Source organism: Canis lupus, chromosome 20 (genome assembly GCF_048164855.1).
Source record: "Canis lupus baileyi chromosome 20, mCanLup2.hap1, whole genome shotgun sequence".
NCBI lineage: Eukaryota > Metazoa > Chordata > Mammalia > Carnivora > Canidae > Canis > Canis lupus.
Genome location: NC_132857.1, coordinates 10,644,985 through 10,669,863, shown reverse-complemented (window position 1 = coordinate 10,669,863; position 24,879 = coordinate 10,644,985). Strand labels below are relative to the sequence as shown.

At 36.2% G+C, this 24,879-nt stretch overlaps 1 long non-coding RNA gene across 1 annotated transcript in view; it reads right to left on the bottom strand.

Annotated features, from left to right (window-relative positions):
- Window positions 1-1,499: 1,499 nt before the first annotated feature.
- LOC140612042 (uncharacterized) overlaps window positions 1,500-24,879 on the bottom strand; it is a 68,612-nt gene continuing 45,232 nt past the window's right edge. The window contains exon 4 of the long non-coding RNA XR_012013365.1: window positions 1,500-1,567. This is a non-coding gene — a long non-coding RNA (uncharacterized lncRNA). The remainder of the gene's footprint in view (window positions 1,568-24,879) is intronic.

Below are 24,879 nucleotides of genomic sequence, written 5' to 3'. Positions count from 1 at the left end.
TGGCCACATAATACAAAATAGATCAATTACATTCCTCCCAAAAAGAGATATTGGAGAAACAGCACGTTATTCATCAAGAATATATAGATTTAAAGGCATTCTAAGGGGTTGCCTCAGTGGCTCAGTTGGTTAAGCACCTGCCTTCAACTCAGGTCGTCATCCCAGGGTCCCCTGTTCAGCAAGGTGTCTGCTTCTCTCTCTCCTTCTTCCCCTCCCCAAACTCATGTGCTCGCTCTCTTTCCCTCTCTGCTCCCTCTCTCTCACATAAATAAATTTTTAAAAAATAAATAAAGGCATTCTAAGTTGAGTCAACCAATTGCCATCTTTACCACAAAGACCTGGCTAGCAATGAAGCCAACATAAAGGAAACCCACTCCAAGAGAGATAAAAGATTCCTGAAACATAACAGACTTCAATCAGTCATGACAGAAGCCAGTAATGCTCTTTGTCCTCACCATTTTCTGTGTTGAATTTAACCATCAAAGTCTTTTACTATTGCCACCATAAAAAATAATAATTTGGGTGAGTTAAACATTAAACTAAGGCTACATAGTTAAACAGGAATGGTTATAAAATTGATTACAAATGACAAAACAGTGCTAGAAATTGAACAGCTTTCATTCAGGATGAATTTATTAATACACGTCTTTACCGCTCCTTTAGTAATCTTGTTAACATTAAGCAAGATCGACTAATTGCTGCAACAAATGGAGTCCAAAATAAATAGCATGTTACAGACTGCATGTCTATGTCCCCCTAAAATGCATCCACTGAAATCCTAACCCTTAACGGGATAGTATGTGATGGTGGGACCTCTGAGACAAAATTAGGTAATGAAATAGAGCCTTCATGAGTGTGATTATTTCCCTCATAGAAAAGGACCAGAGAGCTAGCTTGCTCACTTTCTGCCACAGGAGGATACAAAGAGAAGTCAGTTATCTACGACCTGGAAGAGGGCCTTCCCCTGGCCTCAGTCATGCTGGCATTACAATCTCAGACTCCCAGTCTCTAGAACTGTGGGAAACATGTCTGTTTATAAGCCAACCTATCTATGGTGCTTCATTATATCTGTCCTAGGATATACTACAAATGTATTAGAGCTTATTTTTTGCTCAAAAGAGTAAACAGGTCAGTATAGCAATCCTCCTCCAAATGGCCAACAGGCTTTCTGCCATCTTCACCTTATGCCAATCCAAGGCCTCTTTGGCAGTGCTCCATTCCAAATTCCAAATAGAAAACAAATAGAGCTTAAAGGAGCATACACGGGAATTTTTAATGGGTCAAGACTGGAAATGTCAACTGTGTTCACACTTCATTGGCTAGAACTCAGGAAATTCCCTCACAAAAGAACAAGAGGTAAGAAACCTTTGCTTCCAGGATCAAGAGGTGGAGAACAAGTGCATTTTTGAGCAGCTAGTACATTCTCTACAAACCACCTTTCTGTTGATACATATCCATGTAGACTCACTCTTTCCCCAAAGTTTTATCCACTTACCATAGATCGTTGAAAATTCAATCTCTGGATATTGAGTAGTTCTCTCCATCGTGGCTGGATCCAGTTGTAGTCCTACAAAGTATGACATAAAGGACAAAAGATCAGACCTGTGTATGTTATCAGGGGTAGAACAACAATACAACCACAGTAGAAAACTTACATTTTGGAAAAGGAGAGAAAACAGCTGCTCATAATAAACAATACTGCAAGGTAGGCCCTGTAAGGCACCTCCTCCTTAAATGCACTCCTTCTGAACTGCTGTGGAGAAAGTTCCTTTATTAGACCCACATTCCTGACCAAAGAACTTCCTGGTTCATTGTTCTCTCAGATATCAGAATCTTCCCTCTGAGAGACACTTACTTTTTCATTACTTATGGAAACTATACATCTTGTACAGGCTATGTCCTTCTTGTGGGAGTCTACAGATTGTTCTGAGTCCTTTTTTATTTTATTTTATTTATTTATTTATTTTTTGGTTCTAGGCAGTCAGGAAAAAACACTATAATACTATAGTGGGACAAGGTCTTAGTCTTTAAATAAACAGGAATTTTTATAACCCTATAATTATTAAGAGAGTATGCTATCAATGAAAGATGATCAATGAAACAAAAACACACAAAAATATATATCATTGATATATGACAAAAAAAGATAACATTTCAAATCAACAGAAACCTATATTCTATTTTTAAACAGTGCTAAATCAATTATCCATAGGTTTGGGGATTGGTTTCACAACTGTTAAATTCAGACAGACACATATTCATAAATACATACATGTGAATATAATTTTGTACATTACCATAATATATGAAAAAATTAAAAAGAAAATACTAGCTATTTTATTATCATAAGCTTCATATTAAAACTGACAAATGCAGTACAAGAGGGTCCCAGCTTCTATTTCCATATGTAGGGAGGTTGAAAGTAACCAGTCCATCCTAATAAGTAAAATGCTAAACAGACTTAAAAACTGACACCTCTTCTTGGATCCATAGTAAAGGGGAGGACACAGGGCAAACTGCTGGCCCCCAAATCAGAGAGACAAACAAGCAAAATGAGCTTAGCTTACCAGAGCAAAGACTCACATGTTACAACTGCTACAAGAACCCAGTGCCAGGTAAGAAAAACTGAATTACTAGCTGAATTACTAGAGGCTCAGTGCAGACAACTCCGGAAGTTAAAATTCCAGGGGGACAGAGTCATAAAGGTGTTCCACAATATTGTGAGATTTACCTCCCATAGCCTGACCAGATTCCCACAGTAAATGTTGGAGAAACCTCTCCCAGGTCTTCTAGCAGAAGGAGAAAATAAGCCATTTTCTTTTTTAGTTAGTTATTTGTTTCTTTAAATGATCATTTTTTATTGTGGTAAAATATATATCTAACCCAAAATATGTAATTTCTACTAACCACTTTGAAGTGTATAATTCAGTAGCACTAATTACATTTACAATGCTGTACGACCATCACACTGTTTCCAAAATATTTTGTTCCAAAGGTATGGTCATTTTATTTTTTATTTTATTTTATTTTTTTTAATTCTCCATGCTTTTCCTTTATTTTTTTGGTTTCAAATTATTTAAATTCTAGTTAATGTATAGTATAATACTGGTTTCAGAAGCAGAATTTAGTGATTTACCACTTTCATAAAATACCCAGTGCTGAGAGAGGAGGCAAGATGGTGGAAGAATAGGGGTCCTTGAGTCATCTGGTCCCCCAAACTCACCTAGATAACTTTCAAGTCATCCTGAACACCATGAATTCAACCTGAGATATAAAGAGAGAACAGCTGGAATGTTACAGAGAGAAAAGTGATTGCTTCTGACAAGGTAGGAAGGCGGATAAGAGGAAAGGCAGGGGAGGGGAGCCATGGAAAGCCGTGACAGGAAAACGGTGGAGCAGACAATGGGGAACTTGAGAAATCTGCGCCTGATTCTTCCCTGACTGAAAAGTGCTCAGTGAGGAAATAGGGCAGACTCACAGGAGGGGCAGTGAAGTCTCAAAATTCCAGGAGACACATAAGTATAGGAGCACCCAGGAGAAAGCTCACCACAAACTGCGGTTGGATCACAGTAAAGGACTGGAACACTGCAACCCTCCTGGGGCATCTGGGAGAAGCAGGCCAGGGGCACAGGCCCACACCAGGACTCTCGTTACCCTAGAGCCTGGCAATAGATGGAGGCAGGCTGTCCTCTGTTCGCTTCGGACAGGTGAACCCTGGGAGCGTGGGTCCAGTGGTATAGGGCCCTTGATCCAAAGGAATCCCAGCAGACAAAGCTGGCTATCCTCCATTCCCCCAGGGACAGAAGGAACCAGAGAGGGCAGAGGACAGTGAGAACTGTCCTGTTGCTGGGTGCCCTTCAATTTGTGCAGATCAGTGCCCCCACACCTGCACCCAGGAGCATCTAGGCCACTGTGTGCTGGGAGACTGTAGTTCCATAGTCTCAGGGAGCTCTTGGCTCCAGGGCTGGAGATCTGGCCACTGCCATTTTTTAAATTATTATTATTTTTTTAATTTTCACCTTTCACCTGGGAGAGGTGTGGCCTCTAGGAACAAAGGCCTCACAGGGTAGACAGCTCACACTGAGCCAGGCCACCTGGCAAGGGGAAGGGCATCTCCATCCAGGCACACACACATGAGCATCAGCATAGCAGGCCCCTCCTCCAGAAGAATTGCTGGAAGAACAAGGGAAGAGCAAGTTTACTGACCAACCAGCACTGGAAAGCTCAGCGACTGAGGGAAAAGAGTATATAGAACTCAAAGGTTTTTTCCTTACAATTATCTTTCAGGTTAAAAATTTCCAATATTTTTTTCTCTTTTCCTGACTTAACTACAGTATTTTACCAACTCTTCATTTTAAGTTTTTTCCTTTTACACTTTCATATTTCTACAATTATATGTCTTAAATATATTCTTCATTTTTGGATTCCTTGCAACATATTCAATTTAATTTTGGTTGATCTATAAGTCATGGGTTTTTTTGTTTTGTTTGTTTTTTCTGTCTTGTTTTGTTTTATAATGGTGGACATTAGTACCTTCTAACACACGGACCAAAATACACCCAGGACCAAGGGGAACCGTGTTGGTTCATTCTGTGAGATTATATTCTCTATTCCTTCCCATTCTTACCCCCTCTTTTATCTTGTTTTTGTTATTGTGGTTGATATTGGGTCTCTATGTAAGTTTTGCTGGTTTAAATAAACTCAGATTTTAACATCTTCTGACATACAGAACAAAATACACCTAGAGCCAAGAAAATCAACTTCTAGGTCCACTTGGTGAGACTATATTCTCTCTCCACCACTACTTCCTCCCTACCTTTTTTTTAAATTATTACTATTTTTTTTTAATTTGATTTTCACTTTCATGGCCCTTTTGTTTCATTTTGTTCTGGTTTTCTTTTTCTTTTATTTTCTGGTCTCTGATCTCTTCAGAATTGTCTATGGTGTATTTTACTTAGGTTGTGGTTGATATTTTTGACTCTGCTCACTCATACAGTCCTCCTGCACTGGATAAAATGAATAGAAAGAAGAATTCACAACAAAAGAAAGAACCAGAAATAATACACTCTGCCATAGACATGCTAGATATGGATTTAAGTACCATGCCGAGATACAATTCAGAAGTACAATTGTAAAATTACTTGTGGCTCTGGAAAAAAGCAAAAGGGACCCTAGAGATTCTCTTACTGCAGAATTGAGATTTAATCAGGCTAAAATTAAAAATACTTTAACTGAGGTGCAGTCTAAACTGGATGCTCTAACTGCTAGGGTTAATGAGGTGGAAGAGTGAGTGACATAGAAGACAAGTGGTTGGAAAGGAAGGAAAAAAAAGAAAAAAAACAATTAAGAACCCAAGAGGAAAGACTTAGAAAAATAAATAATAGCTTGAGAAGGAATAATATTTGGCTTATTGGGATTCCAGAAAAGGTGGAAAGAGAGAGAGGATCACAAAGTATATTTGAACAAATCACACCTGAGAACTTCCCTAACCTGGGGAAGGAAACAGGCATTCAGAACCAAGTGATAGAGAGGACCCTTCCCCCCAATTCAACAAAAACCAATCAACACCCTTACATATGATAGTGAAACTTGCTAATTTCACAGATAAATAGAAAATTATAAAAGCAGCTTGGAAAGGGATTCTTAACTTATATGGAGAGAAATATCAGATTAACAGCAGACCTCTCCACAGAGACCTGGCAGGCCAGAAAGGGCTGGAGTGATATATCAGGGTACTAAATGAGAAAAACATGAAGCCAAGAATACTTTATCCAGCAAGGCTCTCATTCAGAATAGACAGGGAGATAAAGAGCTTCCAGGATAGACAGAAACTGATATGTGACCATCAAACCAGCTCTGCAAGAAATAATAAGGGGGACCCTGTAAGAGAAAGAGGAAGAAACAATAAGCAGAAACAGGCATTGTATAGGTAATACTATGACACTTAATTCATATCTTTCAATAGTTACTCTGAATGTGAATGGGCTAAATGATCCCATCAAAAAACACACGGGGTCCGGTTTTATCGTACTGGATGAAAAAGCAAGACCCATCTATATGCTGTCTATAAGAGGCTCATTTTAGACCTAAGAACACCTCCAGACTGAAAATGAGGGGGTGGAGAACCATTTACTTTTCAAACTGTCCTCAAAAGAAAGCTGTGGTAATAATCCTCATATCAGATAAATTAGATTTTATACCAAAGACTGTAATACTTAAGTGGTCATCCAATAAGAAGACTTGACAATTATAAATATTTATGCCCTTGATATGGGAGCCGCCAAGTATATCAATCAACTAATAACCAAAGAGATACTTAGATAATAATACACTAATAGTAAGAGACTTCAACACGGCACTTTCAGCAAAAGACAGATATTCTAAGAAAAATATCATGAAAGAAACAAGGGCCTTGAATGATACACTGGACCAAATGGATATCACAGATACATATAGGACATTCCATCCAAATGCAACTGAATACACATTCTTCTCAAGTGCACATGAAACTTTCTCCAGAATAGACTACATACTGGGTCATAAATCAGGTCTCAACTGATACCAAAAGATTGGGATTGTCCCCTGCATATTTTCAGACCACAATGTTTTGAAACTAGAGCTCATTCAGAAGAAGAAATTTGGAAGACAATCAAACACACAGAGGTTAAAGAACGTCCTACTAAAAGATGAGTAAATCAACCAGGAAATTAGAGAAGAATTGAAAAGATTCATGGAAACTAATAAAAATGAGAGTACAACTGTTCAAAATCATCAGTATACAGCAAAAGTAGTCCTAAGAGGGAAATATATCGCAATACAAGCCTTCCTCAAAAAATTGGGAAGAACTCAAATACATAAGCTAACCTTGCACCTAAAGGAATTGGAGAAAGAACAGCAAATAAAGCCTAAACCAAGGAGCAAAGAAAGATAATAAAGATTAGAGTGGAACTCAATGAAATACAGACCAGAAGAGCTATAGAGGAGATCAAAGAAACCCAAAGCTGGTTCTTTGAAAGAATTAAGATAAATAAACCCCTAGCCAGTCTTATTAAAAAGAAGAGAAAGGACTCAAATTAATAAAATCACGAACAAAAGAGGAGAGATCACAACCAATACCAAGGAAATACAAACGATTTTTAAAATGTATTATGAGCAACTATATGCCAACAAATTAGGCAATCTGGAAGAAATGGATGCATTCCTGGAAACATACAAATTACCAAAACTGAAACACGAAGAAATAGAAAACCTGAACAGGCCAATAACCAGTGAAGAAATTGAAGCAGTCATCAAAAGCTTCCCAAGACACAAAAGCCCAGGGTCCAATGGATTCCTAGAGCAAATGTTTCTATCAAACATTTAAGGAAGAAATAACACCTATTCTACTAAAGCTATTTCAAAGGATAGAAATGAAGGGAATACCTCCAAACTCATTCTATGAGGCCAGCATTACCTTGATCCCAAAACCAGACAAAGACCCCTCCAAAAAGGAGAATTACAGACTAATATCCCTGATGAACATGGATGAAAAACTTCTCACCAAGATATTAGCCAATAGGATCCAACAGTACATTAAGAGGATAATTCACCACAACCAATTGGGATTTATCCCCGGTAAAAGGGTGGTTCAATATTTGTAAAACAATCAACATGATAGATCACATCAATAAAAGAAAAGACAAGAACCACATGATCCTCTCAATAGTTGCAGAGAATTATTTGACAAAATACAGCATCCATTCCTAATTAATATTCTTCACAGTGTAGGGATAAAGGGAACATTCCTCAATATCATAAAAGCCATGTATGAAAAGCCCACAGCGAATATCATTCTCAATGAGGAAAAACTGAGAGCTTTTCCCCTAAGATCAGGAACACATCAGGGATGTCCACTCTCACCATTGTTATTCAATGTAGTACTAGAAGTCCTAGCCTCAGCAATCAGACAACAAAAAATGAAATAAAAGGCATTCAAATTGGCAAAGAAGAAGTCAAACCCTCCCTCTTCACAGATGACATGATCCTGTGTGTAGAAAACCCAACAAGACTCCACCCCAAAGTTGCATGAACTCATTGCTAGTCAGCAATGTGGCAGGATACAAAATCAATACACAGAAATTGAGGCATTTCTATATACTATAATGAGACTGAAGAAAGAGAAATGAAGGAATCAATCCCACTTACATTTGCACCCAAAACTATAAGATATCTAGCAATAAACTTAACCAAAGAGGTAAAGGAACTATACTCCAAAAACTACAGAACACTTCTGAAAGAAATTGTGGAAGATATAAAGAGATGGAAAGACATTCCATTGGAAGAATGTTTATACTTCCATTGGAAGAATAAACATTGTGAAAATGTCTATGCTACCCAGAGAACTTTACATGTTCAATGCAGTTCCTATCAAAATACCATGGACTTTCTTCACAGAGTTGGATCAAATAATCTTAAGATTTCTATGGAACCAGAAAGGGCCCTGAATAGGCACAGGAATGTTGAAAAAGAAAACCAAAGCAGGGGCATCACAATGCCTGACTTCAAGCTGTATTACAAAATTGTCATCATCAAGAGAGTGTGGTACTGGCACAAAAACAGATACATAGATTGATGGAATAGAACAGAGAACCCAGAAATAGACCCACAACTCTATGGTCAACTCATCTTCAACAAAGCAGGAAAGAATATCCACTGGGAAAAAAAAAAGGAAAATCTCTTCAATAAATGGTGTTGGGAAAATTGGACAGCCACATGCAGAAGAATGACACTAGACCATTCTCTTACACCAGACACAAAGATAAACTCAAAATAGTTGAAAGATATAAATGTGAGACAAGAATCCATCAAAATACTAGAGAACACAGGCAACAACCTTCTTGAACTTAGCCACAGAAAATTCTTCTAGGGATTCTTCTATAGACATGACAGCAAGGGAAACAAAAGCAATAATGAACTATTCGGACTTCCTCAAAATAAAAAGCTTCTGCACAATGAAGCAAACAGTCAACAAAACTAAAAGACAACCTACAGAATGGGAGAAGAGATTTGCAAATGACATATAGATAAAGGGCTAATATCCAAGATCTACAAAGAACTTATCAAACTCAACACCCAAGAAACAAACAATCCAGTCATGAAACAGGCAGTAGACATCAACAGACATTTCTCCAAAGAAGACATACACAAGGCCAACAAGCCCTTGAAAAACATGCTCTACATCCCTTGCCATCAGGGAAATACAAAACAAAATCACAATGAGATACCACTTCACGAGTGAGAATGGTGAAAATTAACAAGACAGGAAACAACACATGTTGGCGAGGATGTGGAGAAAGAGGAGCCCTCTTACACTGTTGGTGGGAATGCAAACTGGTGCAGCCACTCTGGAAAACTGTGTGGAGGTTCCTAAAGAAGTTAAAAATGGAGTACCCTATGGCCCAGCAACTGCACAGCTGGGGATTTACCCCAAAGATACAGATGTAGTGAAACAACGGGACACCTGCAGCCCAAAGTTCATAGCAGCAGTGTCCATAATAGCCAAACTGTGGAAGGAGCGATGATGTCCTTTGACAGATGAATGGATAAAGAAGATGTGGTCTGTAGATAAACTGGAATATTACTCAGTCATCAGAAAGGACAAATATCCACCATTTACTTTGATGTGGATGGAACTGGAGGGTATTAGGCTGAGTGAAATTAGTTAACCAGAGAAGGACAATCATCATATGGTTTCACTCTTATGTGGAATATAGAAATAGTAAAGGGACTACAAGGGAAACGAGGGAAACTGAGTGGGGAAAAACTAGGAAGACAAACCATGAGAGACTCCTAACTCTGGAAAACAAAGTGTTGCAGAAGGGGAGGAGGGGGGTAGATGGGGTCACTGGGTGATGGGTACTAAGGAGGGCACTTGATGGGATGAGCACTGAGTGTTATGTTGTATGTTGGCAAATTAAAAAGACATTTGCAAATTAAATTAAAAAAAAAACACTCAGTTCTCAGCACAAGTGGTCTCCTTAATACCCATCACCCATCCACTGCTCTTCCATTGATTATCAGTTTGTTCAGTCTATAGCCATACCACCCTGAATGCATTCAATCTCGTATAATTATCAGTTTGTTCTCTATAGCTAAGGGTCTTTTATGGTTTGCTTCCCTATCTTTTTTCTTTTTTTTCTTCCCCTATGTTCATCTGTTTACATCCAAAATTCCACATATGGCTGAAATCATATGGCATTTGTCTTTCTCTATCTGTCTTACGTCACTTAGCATAATACTCTCTAGCTCCACCCACATTGTGACAAATGGCAAGATTGCTTTGTTTTTCATGGCTGAATAATATTCCACTGTATATATTTCCACAACTCCTTTATCCATTGTATCAGTCAATGGACATTTGAGCTCTTTCCATTATTTGGCTATTATCGATCATGCTGCTATAAACTTCAGGGTGCATGTGTCCCTTCAAATCAATATTTTTGCATCCTTTGGGTAAGTACTTAATAGCACAATTGCTAGATCATAGGGTAGTTCTATTTTTAACTTTTTGAGGAACCCTCATACTGTTTTTCACAGTGGCTGCACCAGCTTGCATTCACACCAACAGTTTAAGAGGGGTCCTCTTTCTCTGCATCTTTGCCAACATCTGTTTTTTCCTATGTTGTTAATCTTAGCCATTGTGACAGGTGTGAAGTGGTATCTCATCATGGTTTCGATTTGTATTTCCCTGATGTTGAGTGTCTGTTGGCCATCTAGATGTCTTCCTTAGAAATATGTTTATTCATGTCTTCTGCCCATTTATTAACTGGATGATTTATTTTTTGAGTGCTGAGTTTGATAAGTTCTTCTTAGATTTTGATTATTAACCCTTTATCATGTATCTCAATTGCAAATATCTTCTCCCACTCCAAATGCTTCCTCTTCACTTTGTTGATTGTTTTCTTTGCTGTGCAGAGTTTTTTCTCTTGATGAAGTCCCAATAGTTCACTTTTGCTTTTGTTTTCCTTGCCTCAGGAGATGTGTCTAGTAAGAAGTAGCTATGGACAAGGTCAAAGAGGTAGCTGCTAAACTGATTAAACCCCTACAAGACGTATCAAAAAGAAAAGAGAAAGGTTCCAAATAAATAAAACAATGAATGAATTGGGAGAGATTACACCAATACAACAGAAATACAAATAATTATAAAAGAGGGGATCCCTGGGTGGCTCAGTGGTTTAGTGCCTGCCTTTGGCCTGGGGCATGATCCTGGAGTCCTGGGATCAAGTCCCACATCAGTCTCCCTGCATGGAGCCTTCTTCTCCCTCTGCCTGTGTCTCTGGCTCTCTGGCTCTCTCTCTCTCTCTCTCTCTCTCTCTCTCTGTCTCTCATGAATAAATATTTTTTTAATAATAAAATAAATTAATAAAAGACTATTATGAAAAATTATATGCCAACAAATGGGGCAATCTGGAAGGAATGGATAAATTCCTAGAAACAAACAAACTACCAAAACTGAAACATGAAAGAATACAAAACTTGAACAGACTGATAACCAGCAAGGAAATTGAGTCAATAATTAAAAATTTCCCAACAAACAAAAGTCCAGGGCCAGATGGCTTACATAAGAGGAATTTTATCAGACATTTAAAGAAGAGTTAATGTCTTCTCAAACTGTTCCAAAAAATAGAAATGGAGGAAAAACTTCCAAACTCATTATGAGGCCAGCATTACCCTGATTCCAAAACCAGACAAAAACCCCACTAAAAGAAAAAATATAAGGCCAATATCCCTGATGAACATGAATGCAAAAACTCTCAACAAAATTATAGTAAATCAAATCTAAGAGTACATTAAAAGGACTATTCACCATGATCAAGTGGGATTTATTCCTATGCTCATCAATATCCATGAATCAATCAGCATGATACACAACATTCATAAAAGTAAAGAATCATATGATCCTCTCAATAGATGCAGAAAAGAGCATTTAACCAAATACAGCATCAATTCTTGATTTAAAACAAACAAATAAAAAACCTCAGCAAAGTTGGGATGGCAGGAACCTACAAAATCATAAAGGTCATATACAGAAAACCCATAGCTAATATCCTCAAAGGGGAAAACCTAAGAGCTTTTCTTCTATGGTCAGGAACAAGACAGAGATATCCATTCTCACCACTCTTGTTCAACATAGTACTGGAAGTCCTTGCTTCAGCATTCAGACAACAAAAAGAAAGAAAAGGCATCAAAGTGATCAAGAAGAAGTCAAATTTTCACTATTTGCAGATGACATGATTTTCTATGTAGAAAAGCTGAAAGACTCCACTGAAAAATTGCTAGAACTGAAACACAGATTCACTAAAGTTACAGTATACAAAACCAACATTCAGAAATCTGTTGTATTTCTATACAGCAAAAAGGAAGCAGCCAAAAGAGAAATCAAGGAATCAATCTCATTTACAACTGCACCAAAACCACAGGAGACCCAGGAATATGCCTAACCAAAGAGGTAAAAGTTCTATACTCTCAAAACTATAAAACACTTATGAAAGAAATTGAAGATGAAAAAAAAATAGAAAAATCATTCTATACACATGTGTTAAAATAACAAATATAGTTCAAATGTCTATAACTATCCAAAACAATCTATATACTTAACTCAATCTCTATCAAAATACAATTGGTATTGTTAACGGAGTTAGAACAACCAATCCAAAAATTTTTATGGAACCACAAAAGACCCTTGAAAAAGAAAGGCAAAGCTGGAGGCAGCACAATTCTAGGCCTCATGCTGTCTTACAAATCTGTAGTTATCAAGACCATACAAAAACCGACCCATAGATCAATGAAACAGAATAGAAAACTCAGAAACAGAAGCCATAACCATATGGTCAACTAATCTTCAACAAAGCAGGAGAGAATAACCAATGAGAAAAAGACCATCTCTTCAACAAATGGTGTTGGGAAAACAGGACAGCAACATGTAGGAGAATGAAACTGGACCACTTTCTTACATCATACACAAAAATACATTCAAAATGGATGAAAGACCTCGATGCGAGAGGAAAACATCAAAATTCTGAAGAAGCCATTTTTAAATACTCCAGGGCATGACGTTCTTCTTAACAAGGCCTGCCCTTATGTGAAACTAGTTAATCAAAGCTAACCCTGCAAGAGTTTTATCAAAGCATAATTGGCCCAGGGAAAGGAAATATCCAAATCACTGTAACCTGTCCCAATTAAGGAGGGAGAAAAGAAATGAGAAACACTTGTCAAGTTGTAGTCCAGATATACAACTCACTAAAAAATTGAGACCTGCTTGTAGACTATAGAATGTTTCCCCTCTCCTGACAACTGGCCATGCATTACTAAAGGCCGACTTATAGTAGTTCCTTTTATTCAGTGTATCATGTCTGAGTATCAAGAAAAAATCATAATGCAATTATATTGCAATAATAACATGAAATTATATTGTACATTCATTCTTTATTTCATTGACTCAGCTCTTACGTTTATTAATTCCTCCTTTCTATTTTCTTTGGTAAGATTTATTGCTCTTTTATATCATCTTGAGATGGAAACATAGATCACTTGTTCTCAACTTTCATTCTTTTATAATGAATGTGCTTTAAGCTCTACGTATTCAGTTAAGTGCTGCATTAGCTGCATTTCATAAAATTTGAAGTGACAGAGCAAACAGCAGAACCAAACATGGCAGAGATGTTGGGATGTCAGACTAGGAATTAAAACAACTATAATTTATATGCTAAGAGTTTTGAGGGATAAAGTACACAATATGAAAGAAAAACATGGGCAGGGATACAGAGATGGAAATTCTAACAAAGAAAGAAAAAGAGATGCTACAGATTGAAAAAAAAGTAACAGAAATGAAGCATGCCTTTGATGGGCTTATTAGTAGATTGGACACAGCTAAGGAGACTACCTGGTCTAGAAGATGTAGCAATAGAATGCTCGAAAACTGAAAAGACTAAAAAGGCTGAAAAAGCAGAATAGAAAACCTAAGGACTGTAGAACAAATACACAAAGTGAATATATATATATATATATATATATATATATATATATATATATACCCTTATATATATATATAATGGGAATACCAGAAGGAAATGAAAGAAAGGAACAGAAGAAATACTTGGAAGAGTAATGACTAAGAATTTCCCTCAAATTAATGTCAGACATCAAACCCCATAGCCAGAAAGCTCAGAGAACACTAAACATGATAACTATAAAAAAAAACTACACATAGGAATATCATTTTAGAATTATAGAAAATCAAACATAAAGAAAAAATCCCAGGAAAAAAATCTTACCCATAGAGAAATAAAAAAGCATTACAATCAACTTCTCAGAAACCATGCAAGTGAGAAGAGAGTGTGGTGAAATATTTAAAGTTTTGAGAGAAGTAAGGTACCAGCCTCTAATATGAACTTATCCTTGAAAAATGAGGGAGAAATAAAGATATTCTCCAAAATTGAGGGACTCTGTTACAAATAGATCTGCCATTCAATAAATGTTTAAAGAAGTTCTTTAGAGTGAAATAATATAGACCAGAAACTTGGATTTATATGACAAAGTAAGAGCACCAAAGAAGGAATAAGTGAAGGTAAAACAAAATTTATTTTTTTATTCTTAATGGATCTAATAGAAATAGTTTGTTCAAAATAATAATAGCAATAATGTCATTCAATTACATATGCATATATATGTGTGTATATGCTTATATATGAATATATATATATAAGTGAAATAAATGAATGACAGCAATGATATGAGATAGAGGATAAAATAAGGATTTTGTTAATATAAGATATGCTATCGTAAAGTGATGTAGTATTATTTGAAAGTTGTCTTGGAGTATAAATGTACATTGCAAACTTTAGGACAGCCAGTAAAAAAGTAAACAAAAAAAAGGAAGAAAGAAAAAGAAAGAAAGAAAGAAAGAAAGAAAGAAAGAAAGAAAGAAAGGAAGGAAGGAAGGAAGGAAGGAAGGAAGGAAGGAAGGAAGGAAGGAAGGAAGGAAGGAAAGAAGAAAGAAAGAAGAAAGAAGAAAGAAAAAGAAAGAAGAAAGAAAGAAAGAAAGAAAGAAAGAAAGAAAGAAAGAAAGAAAGAAAGAGAAAAGAATAAATGATGTTGAGAAGGAATAGAATGTTGAATCATAAAATGCTTAAGAAAATTAAAAAAATAAATGGTTAATTAAAACCACAAAAGGCAGAAAAATGAAAGACATATGTAGAGGGAAAGAACAAGGACAAAAAAGAGTAAACATTAATTCAGCTATTTCAATAATCACTTTGAATGTCAATAGTATAAATGCACCAATTAGAAGACAGAGATCATCAGAGTGGATCAAAAAATATGACCTAACTATATGTTGTCTACAAGAAAACTACTTTAAATATAAAGACTCATATGAATTAAAAATAAAAAGATGGAGAAGCATACACACCATGCTAACTGTAATCAAAAGAAAGCAGGAGTAGCAATATTAATTTCAAACAAAGCAGAATAAAAGATAAGGAAAATTAACAAAGAAGGGCATTACATAATGATAAAGGAGACAATTCTCCAAAAACACTTAAATCTGAATGACATAACAACAAAGCATCAAACTACAAGGGGCAAAAACTGTAAAACTGTCAGGAGAAACTGATAAATCCACTCTCATAACTGGAGATTTTAATACCCCTCTATTAGAAACAGAAGATAAAATCAGTAAGAACACAGTTGACATCAACAATACCATCAACAAACTGGACAGAATTAACACCTGCAGCCTACTTTATTTAGCAACAGCAGCAAAGTCCTAAATAAATAACCAGCAAATTGAACCAAACAATATGTAAAAAGAATTATATCCCATGACCAAGTGGGTTTATCCCAGGTATACAAGGCTGGTTCAACATTCAAAAAGTAATTAATATAATCCATCACATCAACAGGCCAAAAAAAAGAAAAAAGAAAGAAGAAAAGATAGATAGATCACATGATCATATCATTAGATGTGAAAAAAATATTTGAGAAAATCCAGCACATATTTGTGATAAATATTCTCAGTAATTTAAGAATAGAGGGGTACTGTTTCATTTTGACAATGACTAACAAAAACCTACAGCTAACATCATACCTAATAGGAAGAAGCTTGAAGCTTTCTTACTGTGATCAGATATGAGGCAAGGATGTCCCCTCTTACCACTCCTTTTCAACATCATACTGAAAGTCCTTGCTAATGTAAAAAGGCAAGAAAAAATAAATGAAAAGTATATAGACTGAGAAGGAAAACATAAAACTGTCTTTGTAGAAGACATGATCACCTATGTAAAAAATCTAAAAGAACTGATTTTTTTTAAAAACTTCTTGGAACTAGTAAGTGACTATAGCAAGTTTGCAGGATATAAGATCAATACACAAAAGTCAATTGCTTCCCAATATACCAATGATAAACAAGTGGAATTTGAATAAAAACATAATGACATTTACATTAGCAACCAAAAACTGAAAACTTTAATCTAACAAAATGTTTAAAACTGAAATACTATAAATCTAGCAAAATGTTTAGAGGATCCATATGAGGAAAAGTATAAAACTATGATGAAAGAAATCAAAAAAGCTAAATAAATGGAGAAATATTCTTTCTTCATGGATAGAAAGACGCAATATGACCAGGATATCAGTTTTTCCTAATTTGATCTATAGATTCAATGCAATCCCATTCAAAATCCCACCAAGTTATTTAATGGATATTAACAAACATTAAATCTGAGGTTTGTATGGAGAAGCAAAAGACCTGGAATAGCCAATACAATATTGAAAGACAAGAACAAATTTGGAGGTGTGATGCTACATGCCTTCAAGATATATGAAGCCACAGTAATTAAAATGATGTGGAGTTGAGGGGGCACTTGGGTGGCTCAGTGGCTGAGTGTCTGCCTTTGGCTCAGGTCATGATCCCTGGGTCCTGGAATCAAGTCCCACATCAGCCTTCCCACAGGGAGTCTGCTTCTCCCTCTGCCTATATCTCTGCCTCTCTGTGTGTCTCTCATGAATAAATAAAATATTTTAAAAAAATAAATAAAATAAATTTAAAAATAAAATGGTATGGAGTTGACTAAAGAATAGATTAATAGAGCAATGGTACAGAATAGAGAACCCAAAATTAGACTCCTCTAAGTATAATCACCTGATCTTTGACAAAGAAGAAAATGTAATAAAATGGAAGAAGACACCCTCTTCAACAAATGGCACTGGAACAAGTAGACAGCCATATGCAAAAAAATTAATCTAGATATTGACCTTTTACCCTTCACAAAAATTAAGCAAAATGGATCTAAGGTATAAAACTCCTAAATAATAACGTAAGAAAACCTAGGTGACCCTGGGTATGACAATGCCTTTTTGATACAGAGGAACAACCCATGAAAGAAAGAACTGATAATCTGGACCTCATTGTAATTAGAACTTTTGCTCTGTGAAAGACATTTCAAAACAGTTAGAAGACACCGACAGGGAGACTGGCAAAAGACACAGCTGATAAAGAATTTTTATCCAAAATATACAAATATTATTAAAAGTCAACAATAAAAAATAACCCAATTTAAAAATTGGCCACAATCTTCAAAGAAAATAGACAGATACCATAATCATATGAAAAGATGCTCTACATAATCTGTCATCAGAGAAAATCAAATTAAAACAATGAGATACACTGCACATCTATTTAGGGTCGCCAAAATCTGGAACACTGACAACAAATGCTAACAAGGATGTGAAGCAACAGGACCTTTCACATGTTGCTGGTGGGAATGTAAAGTCTAGAAGACAGTTTGGCAGTTTCTTACAAAATGAAACACACTCTTAATCATATGACCCAGCAATTGCACTCCTGCATATCTACCCAGAAGAGCTAAAAATGCATGTCCACACAAAAACCTGCACCTAGATGTTTATAGCAGCTTTACTCATAATTGTGAGATAACAGAAGCAATCAAGAAATTCTTCATTAGGTAAATGAAGAAACTATGGTGTATCCAGACAATGAAATATTATTTAGCACTAAAAAGAAGTGAGCTATCAAGCCATGACAGACATGGAGGAACCTTAAATACATGTCCCTAAGTGAAAAAAAGTCAATCTGAAAAGGCTATATACTATATGATTCCAACTACACAACATTCTGGAGAAAGGCATAGAACTGTGGAGACAGTAAAAGGTCAGTATTTGCCAGGATTGGGAAGGAGAAGCAGAAGAACAGGTGGAGCACAGAGGATTTTTTAAGGCAGTGAGAATACTCCGTATGACATTATAACAGATTTCACTATGCACTTATCCAAACCCATAGAATGTACATCAGCCAGAGTGACCCCTGATGTAAGTCTCTGTGTCTTGGTTTGGGCTCAGGTCATGATCTCTCAGCATCAGGAGATAAGGCCCTGCATCAGTCTCCATGCTTAGCAAGGAGTCTGCTTGAGATTCTCCCTCTGTGCACTACTCCTGCCCATGCTCTCTTTCTCTTTAAAAAAAAAAAAAAATACAATAATAATAAATAAGTCTTTTTTAAAAAAAATAAAAGAAATAATAACAGAGTTTTCCTTTTCTGAGGCATTAATAGGTATTGATGAGGCAGGCAAGACCATCTGTAAAGAGCTTTATGGCAGTTGGCCTGTGAGGGATACTGCAAGGAAATTCAGTTCATTGTTTATGATGGGAAAAAATGGAATCCCAGTATAATACAATCCAGATGAAGAAGGCATATGGAATTAATAAAAAAACCACAAGGGAGGAGTGGTAATCAGATCTATTGACTTTCAAGGAACTGAAGCAGGGGATATTTTATTATAATATCCCTAGAATATAATAAATGAGCAACTTGTATGTGCTTGACATTAATAAAGAAAATAAATCCAGTATGTAAAATGTAACACAGTAGATTAGAACATTTACAGCCTTAAGTCAATTCATAGATCATAAGTCCTTTGACTAATGAATTGAGAGGCTTTGTGGAAGACCCTTGCAATGGTGCTTACAGCTACATTAAATGAATAGGTGTCCAAGCCTTCTCCAGCGAGATATACAGCCATTCGCTTGGGTGCCTTATAACTGGATACAGATAAATACCCAAATCTCCAAAGGTTTGTTAAATGTAGGTTCTGAATCGACGCTAAAGTTCAGAATACAAATATGTCTGAGGCCCAACTGCCAGAATGTGTGGTCAAACCACAGAATCTGTGTATATGTCTCCCAGTGTAATCCGTGGATCCACAACCAATCCTATGGTTATTTTTTCAGTTCCTGATGAAAAGTTAAAATCCTTTCATTGACTCTCCAATATTAGGGCCATAAAAGCTAAAAGGAAACTCAGGACTGCTTCCTATATACAAATAAAAGATGAAAAATAATGGATTACTAAACAGTAACATAGTCTGAGTGGACGGACTATAATTACATGCAGCCAAATTGATAAATCCCACAAACACAATGTTCGGAGAGGGGGGAGACCCTGTATAAAAGAGTACATACTATATGATTCTATGTGTATAAAGTTTAAACACAAGCTAAACTACTAGTCTTTAGAAGCAGGATAGCAATAACCCTTGGTGGGAAGGTAGTTACTGGAAGGGAACCGAGAGGGTCTGTGGGCTTGATCTGGATCCTGATGTTGTACATACATGACTTGTGGTCTCTTGTTTCTATGTGATAATTGAATAAAAATGCTTTTTAAAAAGTTAAAAAAAACAATATCACACCTTCAAGGAGCTAAATAAGATTTTTATTACAGTCTGAAGATGTGAAAGTTGCAGGATTGATCATTTCTGTACTATCCATTTTTACCTTATCTTTTGACAGTGGAAAAGCCTGACAGATGTTAGAAATAACTGCATATTATTATTAAAGTGATTAGGTTGTTCAGATCCAACAATATTGGAAGTGTACATCGGCAATGACAATAGTGCGTGGAAATTCTGTTAAGTCTCAATAGGAGAATCACATTAAGGACTCATTAGTTTTGGAGTAAAGCTATGCCCTTTTCTGCCAAAATCATTCTACTTTTGAGAAGCAACTCCTGGCAATTTACTGGGCTCTAGTAAAGACTTTTAATTAAAAGGCATCAAGCAAATATGCAGCATGAGTTGCCCATCACAAACTGGTTTATATCTACTCCATCATTAAATGTTAATGATGTGTACGAGACTGAGTCCAACAACATCAAGAACTCACAATTAAATTGCATGAGATGATGGCTCAGAATCTCAGGATGGTTATTCATGCCACTCACCAGGTCTTCCCAAAACCACAGGTATGGCCTCAGGGTGGAGGATTCCCTGTGACCAGGGAGCAGGAGATGAGGAATGCAGACCTGATTTGTGGAACTTGAATGGACACATGATTACTGCATTATTGAGGATTATCAGTCAGGAAAATCCTAGAGTGTATAGTTTCAGGCAGTATGTCTGACTGTCCACTCTTCCTAGAAGAAAAGAAGTTTTGATATTCACACTCATGGGCAAGAACTGAGGTTCACTGATGGCCATTCAATTGGAAAGGGAAAGTTTGAAAAGTGGGTATAAACAGGTCTGAAGGAGAGATATGCATGAAACTTTCAGAATGGCCACAGAGTGTGAAGATAGCTGTGAATGGCCATGTAAAGTTCATGAGTCCTCAAGATCACCCTCACTTCTGATAGGGATTTTAAGTTTGGGGGTCCCAAGAATTCAATAATTCATCAATAATTCATCAGAACTAGCAGAACTCATAAAAAGCATTATACTCACAGATACAGTTTATTACAGCAAAATTACACATATTAGTATCAACAAGGCCCAAGAGTCACCAAGCACAAGCTTCCATTTGTTGTCTCCTAGAAGACAACAGTCATACATTGCTTCCCCCCCTAACACACACACAATATATGACAATATTTATTGAGTAGTGCCAGACAGAGAACCTCACCTGGGCCTTTGTGTTTACTGTGCATGTCAGGCACAATTCCAGATGTTTTAAAAATAAAAAAGTAAAAACACATTCACTTGTTCCAAATATCAACCTGATGAGGTAGTACCATTTTTATCCACATTTTATTGTTACAGAAGCTGAAGCATATAGAAATAACCTGATCAAGGTCCCAGGTAGTGGAAAGAGAACTATAAACCATGCCATCTGGCTAAGAGAACCCTTCTCTTAACTACTATGACCTGCTGATTGAATTACTGAAGTGCCGTTCTTATCTCCTTGAAAATATGTTTAACTTCCTGGAACAACTTTGATAGAATCTTTCATTTTTATGAGAAACCTCTGCTTTATATGTTTAGCTTAAAAACTCAAGAGATTCCTCTTTTTGTAAAAGGCAGGACAGTCAGGTGGGGGTGGCAAATAAGAGACAGCCTTTCCCCTGGTGCTTTCACACTGCAACCTTTAGAGAAAATATTTGCTGTTTTAAAATGGAAATACACAAAAGCAGCCATTGTCTAGACTTGAGGTTTCACAAAATTATTGCTTTTTTCATTTAGGTGAAGAAAGTGCAACACAGCAGTTAAATTTAAATGTATACAAAAAAGCCCCAATTACACTAAATAATAGGAATTCTAATGATTACTTCACTAAGTTTTCTGAATATAACATTTATGTCTTAAAAAAATTCCCAGTAGCCAGTGATATATTTTTCATTCACAGTATTTGAGTGATCTGTCTTTTGAATAATAGTAAATATGGCTCACATTTATTTTAAGATGTCAGGAAACAGTCCAGTTGACAATATTAATAGAGAAGAAAATCCATGATCGCAGAAGCTTTCCTGTCAAACATGACAACCTTCTAAATTACTTGTCAAAGTTGACCCACACACAAGCTTAGATGAACTAAGTAAGTTAGACAAGTTAACAGTGATTGTAAAAAGTGAAATAAATCAGAATTCTGACGATATTTATCGCTATACATATCTTGGAGTAGAGAAAATAGACAAAAAGCTTACCTACTTCCTATAACCATCTAAGAATAAAAAATATATTTATACCAAGTTCAGAGAAAGGAGACTTTTAACACATATTTAATGTCATCATTCAAACAATACAACAGGGATTTATTTTACCATCAATGAAAAAACGATTAATAAGGATGTCAAGTAAATAATGTCTATGATAAAATCAAACTATAAAGATGTCATTTGCAATTAGAAATATTAACTTCTTTTCTTTTTTTTAATGATTTATTTATTTATTTACTTATGATAGAGAGAGAGAGACAGAGAGAGAGAGAGGCAGAGACACAGGTAGAGGGAGAAGCAGGCTCCACGCACCGGGAGCCCGAAATGGGACTTGATCCCGGGACTCCAGGATCGTGCCCTGGGCCAAAGGCAGACCACTGAGCCACTCAGGAATCCCTAACTTCTTTTCTAAATTCAAATTTTGATTCCTGAAACCCAGGATTAGAAAATTAAAAAAAGAAGAGTTCCATGAGATAATCCATCACCCAAATGTATAATTGTTCAGCATATTTTAGATGCAAGAATTTCTTCTTAAATAATACTTCAACAATATATTAAGGACAAATTCCAAGGGTAGAGATTAAAAGTTAGCTTATTATTATACTTAATATTTGATGAAGACTTACAATGTCATTTTATATGAATTATTCACTTATTAATCACAATAAACCTATGACAAGGTCCTATTTCTCATTCCACTTTTTTAGATGTGAAAACTGGCGATCAGAAGACATAAGAATTTGTTCAAGGTGCAAATGTAGAGCCAAGATTAAAACACAGATGTTACAACCAACATTTTTAAGCACCAACACAAGGAAGACTTTGATGTTAAAGATTTTACATTATTGGATGTTTGTTTGACAAATCTATTCAAATACATTCCCAGTCTGCAAATCCATCAAATGTCTATAGAAGTTTTATAATAAATGTTTAATTTGCCTTGAATCATTCTTCCTACAATGTTTATTAAAAAATTAGGGCAAAAAATAAATAAAATAAATGAAATGTTCGGGCAATTCACATGCAGAAGAATGAAACTGAACCATTTGTTCACACCATGCACAAAGATAAAGTCAAAATGGTTGAAAGATCTAAATGTGAGACAAGAATCCATCAAAATCTTAGAGAAGAACACAGGCAACAACTTTCTTGAACTTGGCCACAGCAAATTCTTCCAGGGAACATCTATGAAAGCAAGGGAAACAAAAGCAATAATGAACTATTGAGACTTCCTCAAGATAAAAAAAGACTCTGCACAGCAAAGGAAACAGTCAACAAAACTAAAAGACAACCTACGGAATGGGAGAAGATATTTGCAAATGACATATCACATAAAGGGCTAGTATCCAAGATCTATAAAGAACTTATCAAACTCAACATCCAAGAAACAAACAACCCAATCATGAAATGGGAAAAAAAAAAATATATATATATATGAATGAAACGGGCAGAAGTCATCAATAGACATTTCTCCAAAGAAGACATAGACATGACCAACAAGCACTTGAGAAAATGCTCCACATCACTGGCCATCAGGGAAATACAAATCAAAACCACAATGAGATACCACTTCACACCAGTGAGAATGGGGAAAATTAACAAGACAGGAAACAATATATGTTGGCGAGGATGTGGAGAAAGGGGAACCCTCTTGCACTGTTGATGGGAATGTGAACTGGTACAGCCACTTTGGAAAACAGTGTCAAGGTTCCTTAGAAAGTTAAAATACAGCTACCCTAGACCCAACAATTGCACTACTGGGTATTTATCCCAAAGATTCAGATGTAGTAAAACAACAGGACACCTGCAGCCCAAAGTTCATAGCAGCAATGTCCACAATAGCCAAACTGTGGAAGGAGCCTTGGTGTCCTTTGACAGATGAATGGATAAAGATGTGGTCTATGTATATAATGGGATATTGCTCAGCCATCAGAAAGGACGAATACCCACCATTTGCATTGACATGGATAGAACTGGAGGGCATTTATTATGCTGAGTGAAATTAGTTAACCGGAGAAGGACAATCATCATGTGGTCTCACTCATATGTGAAATATAAGAAATAGTGAAAGAGACCATAGGGGAAAGGAGGGAAACTGAGTGGGGAAAAATTAGAGAGGAAGACAAACCATAAAAGATTCCCAACTCTGGGAAACAAAGGGTTGCAGAAGGGGAGGTGGTGGATGGGGAGATAGGGTTACTGGGTGATAAGTAGTAAGCAGGGCACATAATGAAATGACTGTGAGGTGTTATACCATGTGTTGACAAATTGAATTTAAATATTTTTTTAAGTTAGGGCAATTGATCTTGTACATGTTAATATACCTTAAGAAACATCATCATGTGTCATGGGAACACATACGTTGAGTTTATCCGGACACAGCAGAACATGAGCATACAAAAAAAACACAGAAAAAAAAAAGTCAGAAAAAAACATAAAAGTGTTGGCAAATTCAGATTTCTTCCCAGTGTCTCCTGTGAATTACTTTTCTAAGACACTGCAGGATCATTTTGGCCCTCTGTTTTCTGCTTCTATAACTGTTATTTTATTATGCACATTAATTAGTTCAGCAAGAAGTCTAGATTTCCTCCTGGCGCAAAAAGAATTTACTGGCAGCAGAAAAAACTGGCATTTCTCATAGTTGCAAGATAGCTGAACTGTAGACCTACAAAATCTCTAGTCAGAGAGAAATAAAGCAAAGAGCTGCCATTTCCTGAGCATCACCTAACACCTACAACATAGTGTCCTAGCTATTTTAAAACACTGTTTCATTTAGTGCTATAAGAAATCTCTGTGGACAAATGGATTAGTGTGCATGCCTAAGTGTACTAGATAGCCATAATTTTCCAGCATTAAAGGAAATTTTAATTTATAAACAATTCTGAGTCAGAAACAATTCTAAA